At 38.8% G+C, this 24,242-nt stretch overlaps 1 protein-coding gene across 1 annotated transcript in view; it reads left to right on the forward strand.

The window, feature by feature from the left end:
- Nucleotides 1-24,242, forward strand: part of CPNE4 (copine 4) — a 531,957-nt gene that overhangs the window by 163,464 nt on the left and 344,251 nt on the right. The window lies entirely within an intron of this gene.

Consider the following 24,242-nt stretch of genomic DNA (forward strand, 5'->3'; position numbering starts at 1 on the left):
TAACGACAAATGGTCCTTAAAGGGGTCATCATCTTCTTGGCTAGAGCTCTGCCTAAGCCATACCCCCAGAAGATAATATCTCTTCTATTTTTAAAAGACCTTTTGAGAAGGGGAGTCTGTAGTCATCATAGGGGGCCAATGGGCTTTGAATTATGGAAACTTTTAAGCACAGATGGTGTTCAATAGCACTCAGTGGGGAGAGGAAGGGATGTTTCAGGAGGGGTGGGGGCCAGTTTCTGAGGGTTTAATCCTTTGAATAGAGAAAAACCCTGATACAACCTTAAACCTGAATTAGATTGCTTATGTGCCAGCATTTTCCCATTAATTTATCATAGAAGACAGAGTATGTTAATGTCGAATAAAACAGCTGGCTTCTTTTACATCTTGAGATTTTGGGGAAGGATAGAGAAGCTTAGGGGAAAAGTCATTAATGGAAACACACTTACATTAGTTGCATGAATTCAGCCTTGTTATGTATATCCTTATTCATATATTTCCCATAGAGTTCCACACTCATTTCATTCACTTTAATCACAATTTTGTCTCTTAGACAATCTCATACACTCCATGTGATTTGTACTCACTAACAAACTAACAAACACTCTGAGTATGTCTCTTTCTAGCACAGACACACACACACACACACACACACACACACACACCCTTATGCATTTTTAGATTCGGTTCACTAATAGTTAAGTTAGTAGGCTTACCAAATGTAACACACTCACCATATCAATGCAGTAGGAGACAGTGTCAGTTGTACTTTCAATGGAATCTTCCAAACTAAACAAATCAATGTCCTAGAAGTTATTTATTCAGATACTAAGGGTAGGGCAAGGTAAGTGTCAGGAGGGTGAGACCTTTGTCATTGAATCTCTAGAACCTAGAACAAAGCCTGGCACCTGGTTGGCACTAAATAAGTATTTCACTGCATGAGTGAATGAGGTTCCTTCTTGCTGTATTTGATTGTTTGGAAGGTCTGTTATAGAAATAAGCGCATACCCCATCTAGTTGTAGCATATCTATTCTTAATGGAATATCTTATTTCCTTATAGCAAATGTGTTAAGAATGTCTTCTTGTTATTTGAATCATCTAATCAGCATGAAATTTTGCCCAAGTCTTTCTTTGGAGGAATGTCCTCTAATAAATTTTTCAGATTAATTATTTTTATTTTTTAAATCCTAACTCTATAGGTAAATAAATTTCCAGAAAATGAACACAGCTGTAAAACCAGCATCAGATTAAGAAACAGAACATCAACAGCAATTCCAAAATTCCTCTTGTGCCTCTTCTGTTTACTGCCCCTCATTCTGTGCCAGGAGTAACCACTCTTCTGACTTCTATCAATGTAGATTGTTTTTTATTATCTTTGACGTTTGTGCAAATATATGTCATACCGCATGTGCTCTTTAGTGTCTGGCTTCTTTCATCTAACACTATATTTGTGAGATTCATGGCGGTGCATGTAGTCATTCATTCATTATCATTGCTGTATGCTGTTCCATTGTATGGCTAATACCACAGTTGATTTATCCATCCTACCGCTGATGAACATAGGGGTTGCTTCCAGTTTAGGGCTATTAAGAATTATTCTGCTATAAACATTCTTGTAGATCATTTCAATGAGCATATGGATACATTTCTTTTGGATAAATATCTAGGAATGTGATAGGCGAGACTATGTTTAGCTTTAGTAGAGATTTTCAAATAGTTTTCTACAAGGTTTGTACCAATATGCACTCTCAGCAGTAGCATGTAAGAGTTCTGATTGCTCCCCATCTTCCCCAACATTTTATATTGCCTGTCTTTTTCATCTTAGCCATCCTGGTGAATATGTAGTAATGTCTCAATGGGATTTTAATCTGCATACCTTTTATAATAAGAAGATGGACAGTTTTATATATTTGCTGGGTATATGGGTATCCTATTTTGTGACATACCTCTGTGTAATAAATGTTTCATTTAGAGGCCAGTTGCATGTCCATTTTGTACATGTGTCCCCAACCTCAGCAGTTGTTCTCCTTTTAACCTGTTTTCAATTCACTCCTACAGTCATTATTGTAATAGTAGCCAGTGGCCTATTAATTCTCAGTTATTACAGTCATATTTTTTCATTACTCTGTATTGTGGAGCTTTACACTGTTACAATTATTACTTATATTATTAGTGATATCTTTTTATTCAAAATACTATTTTTGACTCATTTTTATTATAATCATCATCCATTATATCATAGGCTTCATAGCAATCAACATTACATCCCTGTACCTGCTAAGAATATTTTCAGCTATGAGTATCAGAAAACTAGGCTAGAGGATCTTAAACAAATAGGGTTTTTCACATGTAACAAGAAGTTTCTGGTTTGCGTCAGCTGCTCCATATCACCACCAGGAGCCCAGATTCTTTCTTACCGTTTTTCTCCCCTCCCTAGAGAGATTTTTGCATTTTTGTGTTCATAGTTGTTGCCCCCTGGACACAGAATTTGACTGAATTGCCAAATGTATCAACATTTTAGGCAGGAAAAATTATAACGGGCAGAAGGCTGTACCATCCATGTCTGGAATCCTTTTTTAATGGACAAAATTTTGTCCCTACAACACTGTTCAGTTGATTTCTGCTTATATCTCAATGGTCATTTAATGGCCAGTGTGTCACTGGTTACTACTAGATGCAAAACAGGCTGGAAAACTAATCATTGGCTTTGAAACTCCTAAAGCAGAGGAAGGCAAGGGAGAAGGATGCTGGTTTGGTGTCAAGGAAAAAAAAAAGTACAGTATTTGCTGTAGATTGTTAGAGAAAAGAAACTACAAACAGCAAGTAGAATCAACTCATTTTTAGTCTTGGGGAAAATAGCGCTAGAATGGTTTTGGAAAAATAGATAATTCCCTGTGCTGGTGCTGGTGCACCTTCTACATGGTACTCACTGTGATTTAGGGAGCATTTGCTGTGTGGTTCCTAGCAGGTCTTCTGGTTAGTGATGTGCTCACACTTCATTAGGCCCTGCCACCTTTTGTCAGTCACTACATAGATTAACCTTTAGCAAAATTGGTGATAACACACACACAGGTGCACACACTCAGTGAAATAGAGAAAAATAATGTCTCTTTCTTTTTTTTTTTTTTTTTCTTTGAGACGGAGTCTTGCTCTGTGGCCCAGGCTGAAGTGCAGTGGTGCGATCTCGGCTCACTGCAAGCTCTGCCTCCCGGGTTCACGCCATTCTCCTGCCTCAGCCTCCCGAGTAGCTGGGACTACAGGCGCCCGCCACCACGTCTGGCTAATCTTTTCTATTTTTAGTAGAGACGGGGTTTCACCATGTTAGCCAGGTGGGTCTCGATCTCCTGACCTCGTGATATGCCTGCCTCAGCCTCCCAAAGTGCTGGGATTACAGGCGTGAGCCACTGCGCCCGGCTGAGAAAAAGAATGTCTCGTAATAATAAAACACTCTTACAAAAAATAAAGAGCATGGCTTTCATTTGGTTGTATTTGTAGTTATTTATTTATTTATTTATTTATTTATTTATTTTGAGATCGAGTCTTGCTCTGTTGCCCAGACTGGAGTGCAGGGGTGCCATCTCGGCTCACTGTAACCTCCGCCTCCTGGGTTCAAGTGATTCTCGTGCCTCAGCCTTCCCAGTAGCTGGGACTACAGGCGTGTGCCACCACACCTGACCTTGTGGTTTTTTAATAAACTAGATAAATATTATATGTTTTTGTTATTGGTAAATATGGGAACTTCTTTACCTCTAGAAAGATGGCTCATTTCTATTTTAACTGCACTGAGTATTTACAATGAAAATTCCAACCAACAAAAACCTAAGAAACTGTTTAAGTTTGTAAAAGCCCTATGAAATTTCTAATGACAAATGGCAAATTGGTTTCTTAAACAGATTATCTTTGTACAACACCCCAAAGATTTAGTCTTTTTTCATTATTATTATACTTTAAGTTTTAGGGTACATGTGCACAACGTGCAGGTTTGTTACATATGCACACATGTGCCATGTTGGTGTGCTGCACCCATTAACTCTTCATTTAACATTAGGTATATCTCCTAATGCTATCCCTCCCCCTTCCCCCATCCCCCCATCCCACAACAGGCCCCGGTGTGTGATGTTCCCCTTCCTGTGTCCATGTGTTCACATTGTTCAATTCCCACCTATGAGTGAGAACATGCGGTGTTTGGTTTTTTGTCTTGTGATAGTTTGCTGAGAATGATGGTTTCCAGCTTCATCCATGTCCCTACAAAGTACATGAACTCATCATTTTTTATGGCTGCATAGTATTCCATGGTGTGTATGTGCCACATTTTCTTAATCCAGTCTATCGTTTTTGGACATTTGGGTTGGTTCCAAGTCTTTGCTATTGTGAATAGTGCCGCAATAAACATACATGTGCATGTGTCTTTATAGCAGCATGTTTTATAATCCTGTGGGTATATACCCAGTAATGGGATGGCTGGGTCAAATGGTATTTCTAGTTCTAGATCCCTGAGGAATTGCCACACTGACTTCCACAATGGTTGAAAGATTTAGTCTTTTTTTTTAAGTGATAATGTATCTATTTAGTGCCTTCTGTGACAGATGCCTCATGCTATAAAGAAAACTCATGGATTTCAGAGTTTAAAATTTAAAGATGAAATCTCAGATATTTTACTTACACATTGAGTAGGGCTACTAAAGTTGCTCAGTATCTCAGCCTACAGATCTCTGGTTTGTACAACAGGAGTATTGCCTATTTCATAGATTTATTGTGATAATTAAAGGGTATCATGTTATCAAATCTCCTTAGTCAAGGCCAGATTGCAAAGGCTTTAAATGTCAGTGTAGAAATCTTATATTCTGTGGAGAGTTTGGGTCTGAGATGTAGATAGGTATGAGAAATATTCATCAATAATATACACATGATTTTCCTTTTTTAATGTTTAATTTGACTTTAAGCCACAATTTTTTCCGTTTCCCATTGTCACAAGGAACTCCAGATGTGAATGTTTAAATTTACATTTTTTACCATAAAGTTGTAATTAAATGATTTCAGTGAAACAGGTTTTTTTAAATGAAATGAATATATTAAATATAACAATGAATATGAAGTATCATAATTTTATTTTAAATTCAGCCCAATTCATCTGCAGAATTTTCAGATACATAAATTCATTTAATCTCTACAGCAAAGTTGTGAAGTCAGTGGTGTTACCTTCATTTCTAGTGAAGAAACCAAAACTTAGAGACCTTGTGATTTTACCAGGGTCATACAACCAACAAAGAGAGTTTTCAGGCCCAGGCTGTATCTCATTCCCCATTTTTGTTCCTCGTGTTTGACCCAGTGCCTGGTATGTGGTAGGTGCTCACTAAATATTTGTCAAAGAAACAACTGAGGCCAGGCATGGTGGCTCACGACTGTAATCCCAGCACTTTGGGAGGCCAAGGCGGGCAAATCACAAGGTCAGGAGATCGAGACCATCCTGGCTAACATGGTGAAACCCCGTCTCTACTGAAAATACAAAAAATTAGCCGGGCGTGGTGGAGGGCGCCTGTAGTCTCAGCTACTAGGGAGGCTGAGGCAGGAGAACTGCGTGAACCCGGGAGGCGGAGCTTACAGTGAGCCAAGATCACACTGCTGCACTCCAGCCTGGGCAACAGAGGGAGACTCTGTCTCAAAAAAAAAAAAAAAAAGAGACAACTGAATGAAGGAATAAGTAAATCTCAGATCCCAAGGCATTGAAGTAGTTTTAAAATTGAGATGAAATGTTCAAATGGCACATTCCACATTGAACAAACACTTTACTGTGGAGGTTGAATCATAGATAGACAAAAATTATTTGGAGGTGGAGGGGAAGGTTATCTAGTTTTCCACTTCTCTTCCTACAGCTGTTCTCTCAGGAATGGCCTGAGAAAGGAGACAAGAGGACAGGTAGTGAAAGAGGAAGCCAAGGAGCCAGGGAGAAGGCACACAGGATCTATTACCACTTTCCAGCTGCCCTGGGGCTCAATGCATCTCTCATCACACTGTGAGAGTGATAAGGTCCACTTATGGGTCAGTCATCCTTCTAGAGAGTGGACTTCTCAGGGGCAGGGAGTGGGCATTAGTCATTACTGAATTTTCAGCACATATCCTGGAAGTCAGGGTTTCGTAGATATTTGTGAACATGAACTAGGCAAAGAGATGTGCTAAACAAAGTGTTTCTCATACAACAGAATTTTATCTTCTGTAAATAAAGTCTCAAGAACACCAGATGGCTCAGAGTGGTCTCAAGGTCTAGTTATAGAGCCAGTGGGGTAGAGCTTGATCTCAAAGATCAGAATATTCCGATAAGTAATCAAATCTAAGAAGAGGGAGGGAAGTAATTCAGCGTCCTGTAGATAGGTTTCTCTGGCCAAATCTCAGAACCCAGCTTTGCCACAGTAATAATTTCCATCCCCACCATATCAATCAGGGTCTAGTTAGAAGAAAGAAACCACACATTATTTTAAGAGAGATAATTTAACATAAAGAATCATTCACTAGGAATTAAGGATGTGAAAAGGCAAATAGGAGCAACTCCAGAAAGCACTGTTCACCCTTGGGACTGGGAAAACAGAGAAAAGGTTGAGATGGCATGGTCCTAGCCATCTGAGAATTCCCAGTCTTGCAACAGTTAAAGTAAATGGAATGATGACATAGTGTGATAAGAGCTGTCTTTTCATTAAAAGTTGGTATTGTAGGACCATGTAAGATGGTATCACTATTTATTTTCTATTGCCGTGCAAAACTTTACCTCAAACCTCAGCAGCCTGAAGCAAGAAAAATCAGGTATTATCGCTCACATTTTCTGTGGGTCAAGAATTAAGACAGGGCACATAAAGGCTAGTTTGTCTCCATGATATCTGGAGTCTTTGCTAGAAAATTTGAAGGCTGAGGGATGAAATTACTGGAAGGCTCATTCACTCACATGTGTAACATATTCACTGGGGGCCTAGCTAAAGGTGTTTCCCAGAATATCTTGACGTGGCATTTTCATATGGCCTGAACTTCCTCACAACATGGTGTTTGGGTTCCCAAGTCAATTATCCCGAGAGAGAGAGAGAGACAGACAGAGAGAGAGACAGAGAGAGAGAACCAGACAGAAGTCATACTGCTTTTTATACTTAGTCTTATGTGATGTTCAATTTTACGTGTCAACTTGACTAGGTCACAGGGTGACTGATTATTTCTATAAGAGTATTTTTGGATGAGACTAACATTTAATTTGGTAGACTGAGTGAAGCAGATTGCCCTTCCTAAAGTGGGTGGACCTTATCTAACAGCTGAAGGTCTGAGTAGAACAAACAGGCTGACCCTCACTCAGGTAAAAGAGAACTTCTCCTGCCTAACTGCCTTCAAACTGGGACATAAGCTTTATCCTGCCTTTGGACTTGAACTGAAACATTGAGTCCTCCTGTTCTTGGACCAGCTGGTCGTCAGACTGAACCTATACCATTGGCTCTCCTGGGTCTCTAGCTTGCTGACTCACCTTTGCGAATCTTGGGAACTGCCTGTCTCCATAATCATGTGAGCTAATTCCTTGTAATAAATCTCTCTCTCTCTCTCTCCTTCTCTCTCTCTCTCTTTCTCTCTCTCTCCACACACACACACACACACACACACACACACGCACACACACACACATACATCCTATTGATTCTGTTTCTCTGGAAAACCCTGACAAATACATCTGAGAGGTCATGCACTTCTGTCACACTGTTGTTTGAGGCAGTTACAAAGGTCCACCCAGGTCAAGGTAGGGGAACAAGGATCTCATCTCTTGATGGAGATGTGTCAGTGTCATGGCATAAGAAGGATATGTGGGGCAGGATATATCTTGGTATAGCCATCTTTGGAAAATGTAATCTACCACAGCATCTTACTCAGCCTGGGCTTGTATGGGGTTCATAGAGGTGATAGTGTTCCTGCTGGATTCTGAATGCCCAGGAGGAGCTGTTCAATGAAAAAGAGAAGATAATTTCAGGTAAAAGGTAAAGTCAGTCATAGTTCCAGAGGTAATAGGTGGATTTATGTCTAGAAGATTACCAATAGCTCATTATGTTTGGTTTTCTTGAATGGTAAGGGTCTGAACTTACCACATCCGTATTTTTTCCACAAGGAAACCGAAGCTGATATCGGTCAGACAGAAGATATTACTGTTGAGACAAATGAGGGTATGTTATTTTGAGACTAGTTCACCCACTGTTCTCCTACTTCCTGCTCTATCTGGACCCACAGAAAATGTTGATACACTTCATTCCCCAATGAAGCAGGATAGCACATGCTTCCAGGGTGTGAGCATAAAAAGCTGAGGAAAAAGATGTTAAGATGTCAGCAACTCTGCTCAGCTAGCTGTTTTCAGCATTCTGAAGAGCATTCTCGGTGCTGAAATCTGATAATACAGTCCTATCTTTAAAGATCTCCAAGGAGATTCCTCAGTCATCCTTAGAATATCTTATTTCAATTTCCAGCAACTCTTATCAGGGAAGATCCCACTGATTCTTATCTTTTAACCAAGATTACCTTCCAGGGCACAGGAAGTCATTCTCCTGTTCCATCTTCAGTTGATAGAATTGTAAGACAGTTGGTCACCATCAGCTTGGAAGAAATAGTCATAAATGTTTTTCTGTTTCTGGTTCTTTCTCCTTTACCCTTCTTATTTTATCCAGGGATTACTTTATACCTCTGCAATATGTTTTCTTCATTCATTCCTTCATATCTCTTTTCCCCTACTCTGAACTCTTGGAACTTTCTCCATGGACTATTAAAGTGGCTTAATAACTGGTTTCCCAAACTATTGTCTTTCCCCACCCCTTATCACACTAAACATCAGTAGGACCTCTTCATGGAGGATGTTCAACAAAAGCTTGTGTTCACCTAGAAGACAGTTATTGAATTACCTTCCAGCCTTCTCTTCTTCAGGCTGAGTAATCTTACTACCCACTCCCCAGCCAGACGGTGGCTCTATGTGCATCTCTAATGTGGCTTAGTGTGATATCTGCTATCCTGAGTCTAATGAATTCCAAATAGAAACCTTCTGGTTGCACCATCATTAATTAGCATCCTTTCTCAGAACATCTAAAAGAAGTTGGTTTAGGGGGAACAATATGTCCCAACAAAACTAATGAAGTTTGGAAGTTGGCTGTTTAAAAAAGAAGGAAGAGGAAGAGGAGGGGGGAGAAAAGAGAAGGAGGAAGGAGAAGAGGAAAAAGAAGTGGTGTAGCCCTGCTCTGTACTTGTTCATGCAGAGTTTATTGGACTTTTCTCTTTGACTTCCTTTCCCTGTTCTTTGATCCCCTCACCCACTAACTTCTTGTCCTCTCACCTCAAAATTGTAACTACTTGTCTTTTAATGACCACATTGTGCCTTCTTTGTGCCTGATTATTAGCAGCTAAAGCCCTCATATCATAAATCTCTGTAAGTATGGCTTCTGTCAACAAGACCGGTTGCTCCTTGAGGGTAGGAACCATATCTTAGTCATCCTTTTATCTCCAAAATTTTAGCACAGTGTGTGGCACAAATTAGATGCTGAGTGAATATTTCATGACTGAGTGGATAAACAAATAATAAATGGAAGTGTTTTGCCTGTTTTGGGTAAGGCAGCCATGTGGGCCCTAGGATTGTATCCTGTTGTGATTCCACTAAGATGCTCCTAGAAAGTTGCCCATGCTGTGTGTTCTTCTGAGGACCCTCTTTTTATCATCCCCAGGTCATAGCTTAGCTGTCATTTCCTTGAGGAACCTTCCCTATCTACCCACAACCAAATGTTGCTCTTCCTTCCTTCTTAACAAAATTAAGGAACCCTAAATATGTTCCCTTGTATGTCTCATGTTGTAGACAGTGGCATATTTTACTCTTTAATTATTAATTATCTGTATTCACCTTCAAGCTACAGGCCCCATGAGAGAAAGGCCCATATGTATTATGCTTTTGTGGCACTTACAGTGCCAAACAGACAGCCTCGTATGTTGTTGGCTTTCAAAACATATAAATGAAAATATGTATGAATGATTAATAAAAGCAGGATTCTTTCCTATGAGTCTTAGTCTTCTCTCTCCTCTTTTTCTCCCAACATACAACTGTAATCATCTATGTAGTTATGATGGTGCTATGAAAAAATAAAGTCACAATAAAATACAAAACATACAATGCATTGTTCAAAAACTCAGCAGCATTTTTTATTTATGATTTTATCTAAAAATGTTCCATTATTATAAAATATGCAGAAGTGAGGGTTACATGACTGGCAAGTTTTTCTTTTTTTTTTTTTTTTTTTTTTGAGACGGAGTCTCGCTCTGTCGCCCAGGCTGGAGTGCAGTGGCACAATCTCGGCTCACTGCGAGCTCTGCCTCCCGGGTTCACGCCATTCTCCTGCCTCGGCCTCTCCGAGTAGCTGGGACCACAGGCGCCCGCCACCACGCCCGGCTAATTTTTTTGTATTTTTTTTTTTTAGTAGAGACGGGGTTTCACCGTGGTCTCGATCTCCTGACCTCGTGATCCGCCCGCCTCGGCCTCCCAAAGTGCTGGGATTACAAGCGTGAGCCACCGCACCCAGCTTCAAGTTTTTCTTAAGTTATGAAAAGCTGAGCTAACTAATGGGCTTCAGCCATCTCTGCTGTTCATAGTGAATGGGCTATCACAGTTGTTTTGAAAATCATAGGTGCCATTCATATACTAAGAGAATAGTATTACTGTTAGAAATATTGAAGAGTTTTATCTACAAAAGAAAAAAATTAATAGTCCTAATAAAATCCTGAAATATTATTTCTATTATTTATGCTTCAGCTGCTAAGGGCTGTCAGAGCACAACACTACAAGCTAAGTCAACAATGTGGAGTCTGGGGGCTCACTCAACACAGTGAGAAGCAAGGTTGAGTTCCCCACCCCTTCATTTTCTGGAAGTGATAAGGTGTTTAAAAAAAATGAAAACAAACTAAAACCAAAAAACTAAAATATGCAGAAGTGAGGGTTACATGACTGGCAAGTGTTTCTTTTTCTTTTTTTTTTTTTTTTGAGACGGAGTCTCAAACTAAAACCAAAAGAACTAGAGCTGATATGGAGGGGTTGAGAGAATGGGGTGTGGGAGGAGAAATAAGGACTTCTTTTTCTATTTCCTAAAAAATTCCTCTTGAAGTCTTGGCTTATTTCTTAAAGGCTTTGAAATGCACCTCACAGCAACCTTAGTAACATGTGGTACTTTTTGGTCATTTGCCTAACATTTCTGATACTGCGTTCTGATTTCCTTCTAGTTCTTACCTGGATACTTTGGGGAGAGTATGAGTCCTTTACAGAGGTGGTGTCCAATATCTCCTGCTCAATTCCAAGGAGACGGTCGTTCACTTTAATTTGTCATAGGAATGTTTTTCTATGTGGAGGACAACATGAGCTACTCCCGCGATGTTCTAATCACAGATGGATGTTCCATTAGGGTTTGTCTTTCAGCTTACACCTGCCAATGGTTACTATTATCTATTTAGAGAGAAGTAGGAAGTGTGTTGGGCTTAGGTGTCAGAAGTGCCCTGTGTTCAAATTTTAGCCCCATTGAAGTTTTCAGCAAATTATTAAATCTGTAAAATAAAAGTAATAATTTCTATAATTGTGTCAGTTAGAATTTATTTGGGCTGCAAGGGAAGTAAATAAAAGCATTAGTTATTGGAACCAAACAAATTTTTTTTTTCACATATTAAAGAATTCCAGAGCCTGCTAAAGCAGATGCATGGAGTCACTAGAAATCAAGGTTCCTTATCCTGTTAACTCGCCATTCTCCATGTGCAGTTCTACCCTGTGGTTCAAGATCTACATGAGCTCCACATGTCAGTCTGCATTTCAGCCAGAAAGAAAAAGGAAGGAGGAAAGATGTGCATGCCTGCCTCTCTTTAAGGGCCTTTCTGAAAATTGTAACAGTGCTTCTGCCAGAATGTAGAGAGGTGTCATGCCTAACTGTGGTGGGGGGCTGGGAAAGATAGGCTTTACTTCAGGTGGCCATGGGTCAAGATAAAAAACGAGGGACCTATTTAAGACAAAAGAAATGACATCGGGACAATTAACAAATCTTTGCTACCTCCATCATCTGAATATTGTGACTATCAAGTGAGAAGATTTATACAAATAAACTTTACAAGTTGTTAAATCCTGTATTTTTGGCAGTTTTCATTATTAGAATATCATTAGTATTATTTTTTATGGGTAGAAATGCAGAAAAAATAGACTAAAGGAACTAGGGTTGTCCATTTATCAAACAGCAATTATTAGGTAAAGTGTCATTCTGGTGAGTTATCGTTGAGATCTCTCTTATGAAGGATTATTGTGAGGAAAACACATCATTCATTATCCATCAACATAGAGGATGAAGAGGACCAAGAAACAGATGGTTCATCTCTTTCATTTTACAGATGAGGAAATGAGGTCAAAAGAGAGGATGTTATTTTTCCAAGGCTGTAAAATTGGTTAGTGGCAGAACCAGAATTAAAACTCAGGACCCCTGGCAGAATATTCAATATCCTGTCCATTGCCTGTGCCCTACCTCCCTCAAATAAAAACTATAATATGAGGGGTAATTAAACTATCACAGGCAGTTGTGGTAGAAAAGTTACTAGCATTTTCTGAGGACACAAGGGACTGGCATTTGCATGGAGGGCTGGACGAATTGACCTCTCAAGGTGACCCCCACCCCCATGCCTTACTTGAGGACTGGAGTTAAAATTCACAGTGGCTCATTCAACATTGCCTCTGTGTCCTTTCCTTCTTAATCATAGAGTTAATATTGGCCCCTCTTTGGCTATACCTTGATTTAATTCTTATCTAATTCTTAAAATCTGTTTAACTTTTTGTTCATTCTTTGTTTGCTGCATTCTGGATCCAGGGATTCTCACTTTGTCACCTCCTGGTGTTTTTTGTCATCTTAGCTTTTCTGACCTGCTCCGAACAGCTGTGCCCCAAAGAGCAGGTGAGGGAAGGCAGTTCCTCCTGTGTGTCATAGCCCTCTTTACACCTCTTTCCCCACATTAGGGAAACCTATTTCTATCTTCAAAATGTAACCTTTAACTTCTTTTATGAACACTGGCAACAAACTTTTAACACACTTGCAGCCCCACCAGCTGCCTTTTTGATTTCTCACCTGAATTTCTAAAGAGTGCTGCTGCTCACTAGTTGTTGCAGTCTTTGTGTTTTATGCTTGGTATTTTGTTTTAATGCCGGGTAGTGTCTTGTTCCTGTTTTGGCCTTTTCTCTGTTATTCTCTTCTGTGCCCCCTTTAATTTAAGATGACTTCGATTCTTTGTCCCTGCAATGTGTTCTCTGTTGTGTCAGGTTGTATGCCTTTGTCTTTCCTTAATCTCCTCTGGCAGACTTTATTAATTCGTGGAATTTTGCTGTGTTCAGTGGGAAATAGTCACTTTACACAACAGCAATTACCTTATGAATCTTCCCTGTTTCCATGTTATCTGATCTTTTTACATGTCACTTATTTTTCTTTTGAACCTGGATTCTTCAGCCTGAGTTTATATAGCAGAAATTTCAAGTGCCCACCCAATTCCATTCTTTCTTTTTTCACTGAAAGAATTGTGCATTGAGGGCATATGAGAGAGAGCCAGTTGTATTCAGCTGTAAAATTACAGTTTTCAGCCTCCCTTGAATCTAGGGCTGGCCATGCAATGGTGCTCTTACCAGTAAGATGTCAAACAGAAGCCTGAGCAAACCTGAGCAGAGGATTCCTGAAAAAGTTTGGCTTCCCATAGATGTCAGCCCTTTCTTCTTGCTCCTTTCTCATTCCTGCTCCCTGGAACTGGACACAAGGAATGAAGCTGCCACTGTCATTTTTCAACCATGAAAAAGGCCCAGAGGATCCTGGAGACCTCAGCCCTAGCATTGTGGTACACTAAACGAATGCCAGTAACTTCCTTGCTCCAGAATTCCCATTAAAAGAAAAAGCCTCTGATGAGTTTGCATGACTGCTGTGGGAGACTCTCTCACTCTCAGCTGATTGCAATTCCTAACTGATCAGATTATAACTAAATAAGTTCAGCCTTTGTTTTGGGCACTGTGATGTGCCACCCAGATCCTGTATGTGGAAGAATTTGTTGCCTTAGTCTTTGGCAGTATTCTCAGCAGACAATCTTCAGCTGTTAGTCCTTTCAGGGACTACCTCAGCTCCAGAGAGCCTCCTTACCCAAAGTCATGCACCTTCCTGGAGTGGCCCACAAGCAATAAACGATGTGTGAGCCTGTAAAGGCCTGGCCATATTGGCCCAACTTGGGACAATGCCAAAGGTCTATTTACAGCTCCCCATAGAAGTGTCAGTGGCTTGCCACTGGGCCTACATCACAGCTTAACTTTTCCCTCTGCCCACTCCTGATTTCTATTCTTCCCATCCAAAGGTACTGGTCTCAAAGGCACACCTTAATAAATACCTGTGCACTAGGATCTGTCTCCAGTGCTTCTTGGAGAGCCCAACCTGTAACACGTGCTAAATTGCTTTTAGTCTACAGATGTGTATGGCATGCTACTCAATACCAGGCTGTCTGCTATGCCTTGTTTGTTGGTGGTGGAGGTCAGGAGCACAAAGATGAAAAGATGCAACCCATATTCAGAAGTAGTTTTAGTGGAAGAGCCAGACACATAAATAATTATCTTGTAGGGTGATGGCTCCCTTATAGGGGTGATTATATGGGAATATATGGGACAGGTTGAAAAACCACCTGTGACACACAAAGAAGGCCTCATAAAGAATGTGAGATTTGGCAGGGGTCTTGAAGAATATGATGGTGTTTACCACAAAATGTAGGAGGTGGAGAGCATTTTTAAAAGGACTAATATGCATTAAAAAATATAAGAGCTTAAAAGAAAATGGCATGACTGAAAAACACATGATTTTCTTGTAGGAGGAGAGATGAACCCTAGATAGGGTGAATTGAGGCCAGACAGTACATGGCATTATATAAGCCTTCAGGAAAACATTTACATTTGTTTCGATCAAAATGAATGTCATATGAGAATTTTAGGATTTTTGAAAGATCAGTCAGTGGCCATGTAAGAGGCAGATTAGTTGGGGGAGAAACCAGAGGTAAGGAAACCATTGAAGAACCTGGTAGGATATTTTGGCAATAGAAGATAAGGTATTGAGCTAGAGCAGGGACTGTGGGTACAACGAGGATGTGACAGATTTAGGAAATTTTATCGAAGAATTATCAAGTCTAGGAGTCTCACTTATATGCGTGGTGAGGAAGAAGGTGGAGTCAAGATGACTGAGAATTTTGTACCAGGAAATATTGTCGTGGTACTCTCAAGAGTCAGGATAGGAATTATGAGAGATTTGAGATATCAAAGACCAAGAAGAAAACTTGAACTAGATTCCTAAAACACAGACATGTCTCTGGACTGCAAATATAGGTTTATAATGTACCAAAGTGTTTGTGTTACTTGAAGCTCTACATCTCTTTGATGTTGTTCAAAGAAAGGATATAGAATACAAAAAAAAATGCAAAGAAAAGAGCCGCAGGGTAACATCTATGTCTACTGGGACTTGAATAAATACTGCTTAATCCTGAGTAGGGAGATGATGTCTAAATATTGGTGTCCTCACTTCTCTTCATTAGTATGCAGAGTGTAACTCCCTCTTTTACTATTCTAGGAAACAGTAGACTAGCTTTATGGTTTTATTTATCTTTTGTGCATTTTCTGGCCAAAGCTTGCCCATTTTTTATGCTCCTGAATTCCCTTGTTATTATATTAAAGGAAATGACCCATTAGTGTTCTCAAGTCTAACAACTTCCAATATATTCTTATTTCTCCTTGAAAAAGACGAGACATCCTAGGCTGGGCATGGTGGCTCATGTCTGTAATCCCAGCACTTTGGGAGGCCGAGGCTGGTGGATCGCCTGAGGTCAGGAGTTCGAGACCAGCCTGGCCAACATAGTGAAACCCCGTCTCTACTAAAAATACAAAAAAATTAGCCGAGCGTGGTGGTGGGCGCCTGTAATCCCAACTACTCAGGAGGCTGAGGCAGGAGAACCTCTTAAACCCAGGAGGGGGAGGTTACCATGAGCTGAGATCGCACCATTGCACTCCAGCGTGGGCAACAACAGCAAAATTCCGTCACACACACACTCACACACACACGCAAAGATGAGATATTCTAAACTCATAAGTCATAAGATGACTTACTTGTACAAAAAGCAGGAGGAATTTTGCAAGTTCAAATCCTTAATCCTTGAATTAGGAGAGTTTTCTGCAGCAGAATCAAACTCAGTCCTGAGCACTTATTCTATAAACTTTTTGAAAGCACAACTTTTTGGTGAGCAGTAAACAATAAATAACCTTATGTTGAGCTGAATCAAATGGAACTGAACCAAGCCTATAAAAGTGTCTTCAATAAGGGATGTTTGACAATCACTACTGACTCCAAATATGTGGTTTTCTATAAAGGTTGGTTATATATATGTATGTTTCAGAAAGTCTAAAATGGAATCTTAATATATGTGTGATTGTACTTAAGAATAAAACTCAAACTCACTTTTATATGAAGTGGACAGAAAGTCAGTGATGACAGGAGAAGCAAGACTTACTAGACATGCGATACCGCTTAGGAAAGTAGCATTTGCACTGATGTCCAGAAATTGGACAGAGCACTTTTTTCTCAGAGATTAAAGACAAACTCACAAATCAGGTATTTATGCAAAGCCAAACTCAGCTGTCAGTTGTGAGTATCTTCTGTGTGCTAACACTGTGGTTTACTTGTGTCATTGATGTTTGTTTGCCTTGATTGGCACACAGATGATAGGTAGTTACTTTATTCTTCTAGCATCTTCTGTGACATGAGCAATATAACCCCTATTTCCAGATGAAGAAACCAAGACTCTTTGAGTTTGATTAATTTAATCACGTAACCCAAACCTAGACTCAAAATAAAGTCTATCTGACCTAAGGTCCTGTATGCTCTCAAACTTGTCCACACTGTTTCCATTAAATGCCTTAATAAAAAGTGTGGAGCGCTTCAGTGAGGGGAAGTAAATACAGTTCCCAGATGTCTTAATTCTCTGAGTTGGGGCAAGAAAATCTGAAGAATATCTAGACATTGTCTCGACTATTTCCCATTCCAGATCCTGCCATTTCTTTGTTGTGTTTTATAACTATAATTAAAATGAGCTCAATTAGTTTTTGGATTTTTCATGTCTTGTCCCTTTCCTCCCCTTGGGTTCTACATAATCAATAACCCTCAATTAATATATGTACCATTTCTAAAATGTTATCATTGCCACTTAGTAACAATAACTAAACTACTGACTCTGGTGGATTAGGTTTTTACTGTGACCATCATTGTCTCCCAAACATGTCTTATGGAGACATTTGTTTTCATGCTTTGTTGTGTGATGCACCAATGTAACTTTACAGACACAGAAGGACTGACTGATGACAGTTAAAGACCAAAGTGCATTAGTTTGTCTAAATAATGACTTTGGGGTTGTCATACTTATGTGTAAGATAAAACCCAGAACAAGATGATTTGTTGAGGATAAGAAAAAGGGAATGGGAGAGATTATTGCTTAGTTTTAATAGTGTGGAATGATGGAGTCATTCTGTGGATGGATTTTCACTGATATTTTCTATTTTAATTAGTTTCTGGCCTATGATCTATTGGGTTAGTATTAGTACAATTTATTTAAGTAAGGTGAGTGCCTCTCTTTGCATGCTTTCCCAACAGAATCTGACATAAGAGATTCCTTCTAGCATAAAGTTATTCAGAAACTGAAGACGTTTGGGTATCAGCAGAATTACAGACTGAATCCAGGGACACTTGTCATCTGCAGTGGATGTAATTCAATGGTTGGCAACCCTAGCTGTTTATTGGAATCTTGTGGGCAGCATTGGTGGTCAATCTTGACTGTAATGCAAATTATTTATGGACCTTTAAAAATTGCTGATGCATAAGTTCCACCCCCAGAGATTCTAGTTTTATTGGCTTGGAGTGTGGCCTGGGTGTTGGAATATTTAGCCCTTTCTGACTCACCACCCACTCCCAGGAAGTTTCTAATGTGTAGCTGAGATAGATGCTAAATTTGAGGGAAAGTAATTGAAACAGGGACAAAGTAAAAGACTAGACTGGGTTGCAAAAGTAGCCAAAAGGAAGTCAACTGTAGGTGGTTTACAATGATGAGTATTGAACAGAGAAGAGCATCTTGAGGAACAGTGAGTTGCCATCACATAAGAACAAGATAAGGAGCCCAGCCAGGATTTGTGGCTAGCTATCTTGGGGAGCTTCATGGATGAGGTTACCATATAAATTCTCATATTTTAGAAATAAAATGGAGTGCTGTTTATAATTACACTGAGCTAACAGGTATACACCAGGATTCTCTTAGACAGACTGCAGTGCATGGACTTTCTTAGCATGGGTCTAATTTATGACTTCTGACACTTACATCATTTGGCTTGTGTAAACATGTCCTTTATAAGTTAAGAAAAATATAATTAATGTTTTTGAACTCTAATAATATCATTCCCACAGCTCCACTAGCTTCTTTAGACAGTGATTCTCAACTTTAATACAAATAGCTGGTCCTCATTCCCTAGAGATTCAGATTTTGGTGAGTAGAGTCCAGACATTACTCTTTCTCTTTTAAAGCTTCCTAAAAGCACTGCTTAAGAGAGAAGGAGTTGTTCAAGCTCAAAGTGTTTTCATCCCTTTGTGGAGAGTTGCCTGATGTCAAATTGCAATTTTGTAAAGAATGGTTTTGGTGGTTTGTATAATGAACGTTATTGCCTTGTAGCCACAACTCCTAGGTGTGTTTTGCTCCGTTTGCTGTTAAAATTATGTAGCCACTATGTAATGGTTTAGGCACTCATAGCATTTAAGTTGCCATAACCTTGGGAAGAATTTGAGAGTGATCATTTCCAAATGTTTCACTGGTGTGATGACATTCAAGGGAGAAAAATGTCTAAAAGTTTTTATAAAAGTTTTAGAATGTCATGATACCTAAGATATCTTTCATGCCAATTTCTAAAAGGGCCCCTATGGATGATAAGTAAATAAAAGCATGTCTCTTTGTGTTTACAGTAAATATCAAACACTGTCTCATTGTGAATATAACCAACTTTTCTTATCTAAGGTTCTATGTAGATGATCTGTGCTTCTCTGTTTTCTTATCTTTTATCTGGGGCTGCTTGTCTTTTGAGTAGTAATTAAATTATAGTTCATTAGAATAGAGAACAAAATACAAAAGGAGAAAACCAGCTCAACTATTTTCATTAATGGATCTGTTTATAGGGTTGAATGGTGGGAAAGTATAAAGCTGGAATTGAAATGATGCTTTTGCATTACCTGTTCAATGCAATTGCTTCAACCTTTTTTCACTCCTTATGTTCTCAGAGGACAAATCATGGTCAAAGCTTTAATTCTTTTGGCTTTAAGACTTTGAGAGAAGTTTGAAGATACAATTGTGTAAATTAACTTGCAAACATGGATCATTGATACTTATAAATTAATAAAAAATCTCTAAAGAAATATATATAGTTATTCTAAAAAATTGAGTTGTCAAGAAGACTTATTTGCATAATTTAGAGAACTTATTCTCTTCCCAGCACCTGTGTGGTAATATTTATATGGGCTACATCTGGTGTGAAGTTTTTACTCTTTCTTTAATTTTTTTTAAGCACCTAACACCTGCTGGAAATTGCTATGTTGTTAGGAGAAATGAGGGTTGTATTGGATTTTTCAGTGGATTCTACAACGTAATTAGTCCAGGAGCGTACCTGGTTGAGCAGCAGAAAGGGTGGGAGGTAGAGAGGCATGAAGGGCCATAACAGGGTTTCCCTCTGCTGTTCCACAGAGTATTTCTTTCACTGACCCTTTCCCAGAAAGTGGGCACTACAAAGAACATCCCGTCCCGGAGCCAGCCAGCACTAATTATCTATAACTGTAGAATGTCGTATCCCAGGCCTTAGAGAATTTCCAGAACCCAGATCTTTTCTCTAAAATGAAAATAAGGCTCAGGGAGACTGAGAAATATCCCCCCAAAGTCAAGCTAATCAATTTTAGTGGTTCCCAGTTCATTGCTCGCTTTGCTGCATCCTATTGTTTAGCTGAACATTTACCAACCCTAGGGCTCCACTGACTTGTTCTTGGAACTTTAAAAATAAGGAAGCATTTCCTGCCAAACAGTGAATGATGAAACTGCTGCGGGAACCCACTCTTCACGTTTACCTAATTTATATTGCAGGGTTCTATTTAAGATTTTCAGAGTGAAGAAAGCACCCACAATCAGTTTTGATGCTAAAAATATATGATACCCATTGGCCTGAAGGGTACTTTCATTGAATACACTTTTAAAACACTAGAATCTTGCACTAGTTTTAGCAAAGAGTATCTTTCAATAAGGTGTTGTTTAAAAAATGGGAAGGATAGGAGAACATGATTTCTAATCTTTCTCTCATTGCACAATCCTTGACGCAAAGATTTGACACATGCTCCAAGGTGGTATGTATATATGATGTAAGTCGGGGATGCTAATGCACATACTTGAAGCATTATGTCTTATAAACAGAAATAATTAATAAAAATATATCCTCTTATTCCATTGAATGAATGAAATCATATATCATCATGGGGAAGAGCACAAGCCCAACAACCTGACAGTTGTCAAATCCCAGCTTTGCTATTTATTAGCTCTGTTACTTTGGGTAAGTTTTCTGTGCTTAATTTTGCTCATCTGTAAAATAGGGACAACAACAATTACCTCATGGGAGGAACAAATGCTTTAAGGCATAAAGCTTTAGAATAGTGCCTACTATGTAGTGTAAGCATTCAATAAATGTCAGTAATTGTTGTTGTTAGCCAGGAAAGATCATGCTTGGAAAGTTCTTTTGTGGACAATGTTTCTAAGGTTCCATCATTTCTCAGTAGGTTTTACCTTTCTATTTACCATGTTTCCCATCCACATGTGTGTTCTATTCTCTTCCAGGACCTTAGTGCAGAAACTGGATGTGAACATCCCATCTTCTAGACAACAGCAAATATTCATTATATTCTGTACAACTATAGAATGTTAGAATGTATGATATATTTGATTTCCTGGCTCATTCACAGTGATGCCTTTTATAAAACATCTGAACTTTGACAGAGTGAGTATGTGATCCCTATGAAAGAGATGACTAGCTAGATTACAGGTATGATGACTCATACATGTAATCCTAGCACTTTGGGAGGCTGAGGCAGGAGGATTGCCTGAGGCCAGGAGTTCAAGAGATGACTATATAGAAACCATGTAAGGCATGGTTTATGTTTATGAAAACATAAACCATAAACATAAAGAACGTTTATGTTTTTCTAGGTTCTACACATATTGGGTGCCCCAAAGATGTTTGGTAACTTGAATAGACTTAATAGATAGAAGTTTGATATTGGTGATTTTCCTTTTATTTGTATCAGACTGTATCATCGAAAGTTCCTGGCCTGTGTTTTGAGGCCAGATATTTAGAAAATATTGAGAATCTTGGCAAATTGGATAACCAGTCTGAGCAAATTACCTGTTGGCTTAAATCTCAAATATGTTTCTGATTTCAGTGGTTATCCAGTCAGAGAAGAACTCAGAAAGGCAGGCATATGAGACCAAGTGCAGAAATAAACTTACAATAAATTTTATTTTATATTAACTCATTATCTGTTTATTAGAAAGAATCAGGCTTGGCTGCAGAGATAATGATGATAAATACAGCCAGATATATGATGATGGATTTAGCTAAGCAATGTCTGGAAGTAGAGGTGTTTATAAGCAGAGGCTCAAACAAATTCTTCAAAATTAAATGGCTGCATTTTCATCACACATACACACACACACACACACACACACACACACACACCCTCACAAGGCACAGTTAGGAGAACAAATAACTACTTCGATCAAAACAGAAACTCCAGAGCCCATGCTTTACCTAACTGTGCAAGGAATGAGTGTGAGATAGACAGTGGAACTGATGTCTTCTAAACCAATTCAAGAGGGTAGAGCTGCCAGAAGAAAAATATTCTTTTAAGTAAAATCTGAAGACACCTTCACGAAACATAGAGACTACACTACTTTACAATTAGAGTGCTGTGAAAGATGGAGCAATTATTGGCAAGTCAAGAGCTGAAAATATCTGCTTGTGTGTAGAAACTGTAGATGGGCATCTTAAGCTTTTGTTCCCTCTCTGTCAACTCATTGAATCCAACCTTAGTGGGCACAATTCTATTGCTGCTGCAGTGATAAGAGATTAGTGCCAGAACCAAGTTTCAGTGCCTTAACATATGCTAGCCAATGCCCAAGTGGGAGATCTAAGACTTTGTCCAATCACAGAGCAATGAGTACCGTGGGGCCCAAAGGAGAGAGACCTGACAAGTGAAAATGAATCAATTGATATCAGGCACCTATCATATTTTCTTGAACATTGGGAACTCAAACCCAGAAAGAGGCTTATAAGAAATACACTGACCTAAAACAAAAGCTATTATACTTTCTCTTGAATCTGGCTTTTCACTGGATTCTTGTTAAAAGAAGTTACAGAATTACTGTATCTTGGTTGTAGGCTTGTGCAGGCCCATGGAGAAAGGTTTGATGGGCAGACATTTGTTTATTACCCTATAGATGCACATAATTTAAATTATTGGATTATGTGAAATGGTACTCTTCAAATAATCTTCTCCAATTTTCTAGGGACCCTCAAAAGAAAAAGAAGGAAAGGAAGTGGAAATGAAAGGAGGGAGAGAAGGAGGAGGAGGAGGAGGGTTGGGAGAAATGAAAGAGGAGAGGGAATAAAGGAAGAACAGAGGAAAAGAATAAAGATGGAGGGAGAGAAAATAAAAGAATCACAGACACACACTCTCTGCCTAAAGATGTTGAATAATTTTTTATTTTGGTAATAGAATGGATAATGTAGATGCTTTACATTGGATGACAGTGAAAATGTTGGTTGTTTATCCTGAAATAGAATTTTTCCTCTTTGGGATTTTGGGAACCATTTTTAACCATTTTTTAAAAAAATTGAAGTAAATATTCCTATAAAAATTTTGTCCAGGAGCACAAACTGATTCAGTTTGATGTTCAGTGCATAGTCATTTGACATGTATATATACTTAGGTAAAAATCACCCAAAACAATATATAGAATAGTTTCATCACCCAAGAAAATCTTTTCATACCCTTTTCCCCTTACAAGCTCTTCTTCCTCAAGAAGATGACCACTACTCAGATTTCTATTCCCATAGATTAGTTTTGCATGTTCTTGAAGTTCATATAAATGTACTCTTTTTTGTCTGGCCACTCTCTCTCTCAACATCATGTTTTAGAGATTTATCTGTGTGTGTGTGTGTGTGTGTGTGTGTGTGTGTGTGTGTGTGTTTTGGACATGGCCAATAGTGTATTTTATGTCAAAAAACAAAAACAAAACCCAAGATTCCAGAAGCTGTTAAGAGTCCTTGTTGCAGTACTCTTCAGTATGAGTCCTTATTTGCAGGACTGAGGAATGAAATTGAGAAAGAACCTTTAATCATTAGAAAAAGACCCAATAAAACTGTACTTAAAGGGATCATTAATGTGGATTTTTTTACATTCGTGTGGGATAGAGAATAATCCCATGGGAAACAAACACATTTCGAATATTTTTTAAAGAAATAGTTCTGATTCTAATTTTACTGTATGTTTAAGCATCATTAAGGACCTCTGATTTGAAGGTAGATGTATGTGCCAGGGACTCCAAATTCATGACATATTTTAAGGCTCCATATTCCATGCAAAAATGGACTTACTGAGCATGGTGGTAATAATAAGAATGTAAAAAATAGATAACTGCAGTCGTACTTCGGTATCCATGGGGGATTTGTTCCAGGATCCCCCAATATCAAAATCCACAAATGCTCAAGTCCCATATATAAAATGGCATAGTATTTGCATATAACCTATGCACATCCTCCTTTATGCTTTAAATCATTTCTAGATTTCTTATAATATCTAATACAGTGCCTACACATCACTTCATTTACATGAATTCAACATAGTTTTTGGCATGCAGCAAATTCAAGTTTTGTTTTTTGAAATTTTGTAGATCTTTTTTCAAATATTTTTGATCCAAGGTTGGTTGAATCCACGGACACAGAACCCATGGATTTGAAAGGCTGACTGTATTTCTATTTTAGGTTTGTTTTTCCTCCTCAGAACCCTCAGCGAAGAAAAAGTCAGAGGTCCTCCTCTCTCTCTTTATGACCAGAAATAAA

This window comes from Nomascus leucogenys, chromosome 8, assembly GCF_006542625.1.
Source record: "Nomascus leucogenys isolate Asia chromosome 8, Asia_NLE_v1, whole genome shotgun sequence".
Taxonomy (NCBI): Eukaryota; Metazoa; Chordata; class Mammalia; order Primates; family Hylobatidae; genus Nomascus; species Nomascus leucogenys.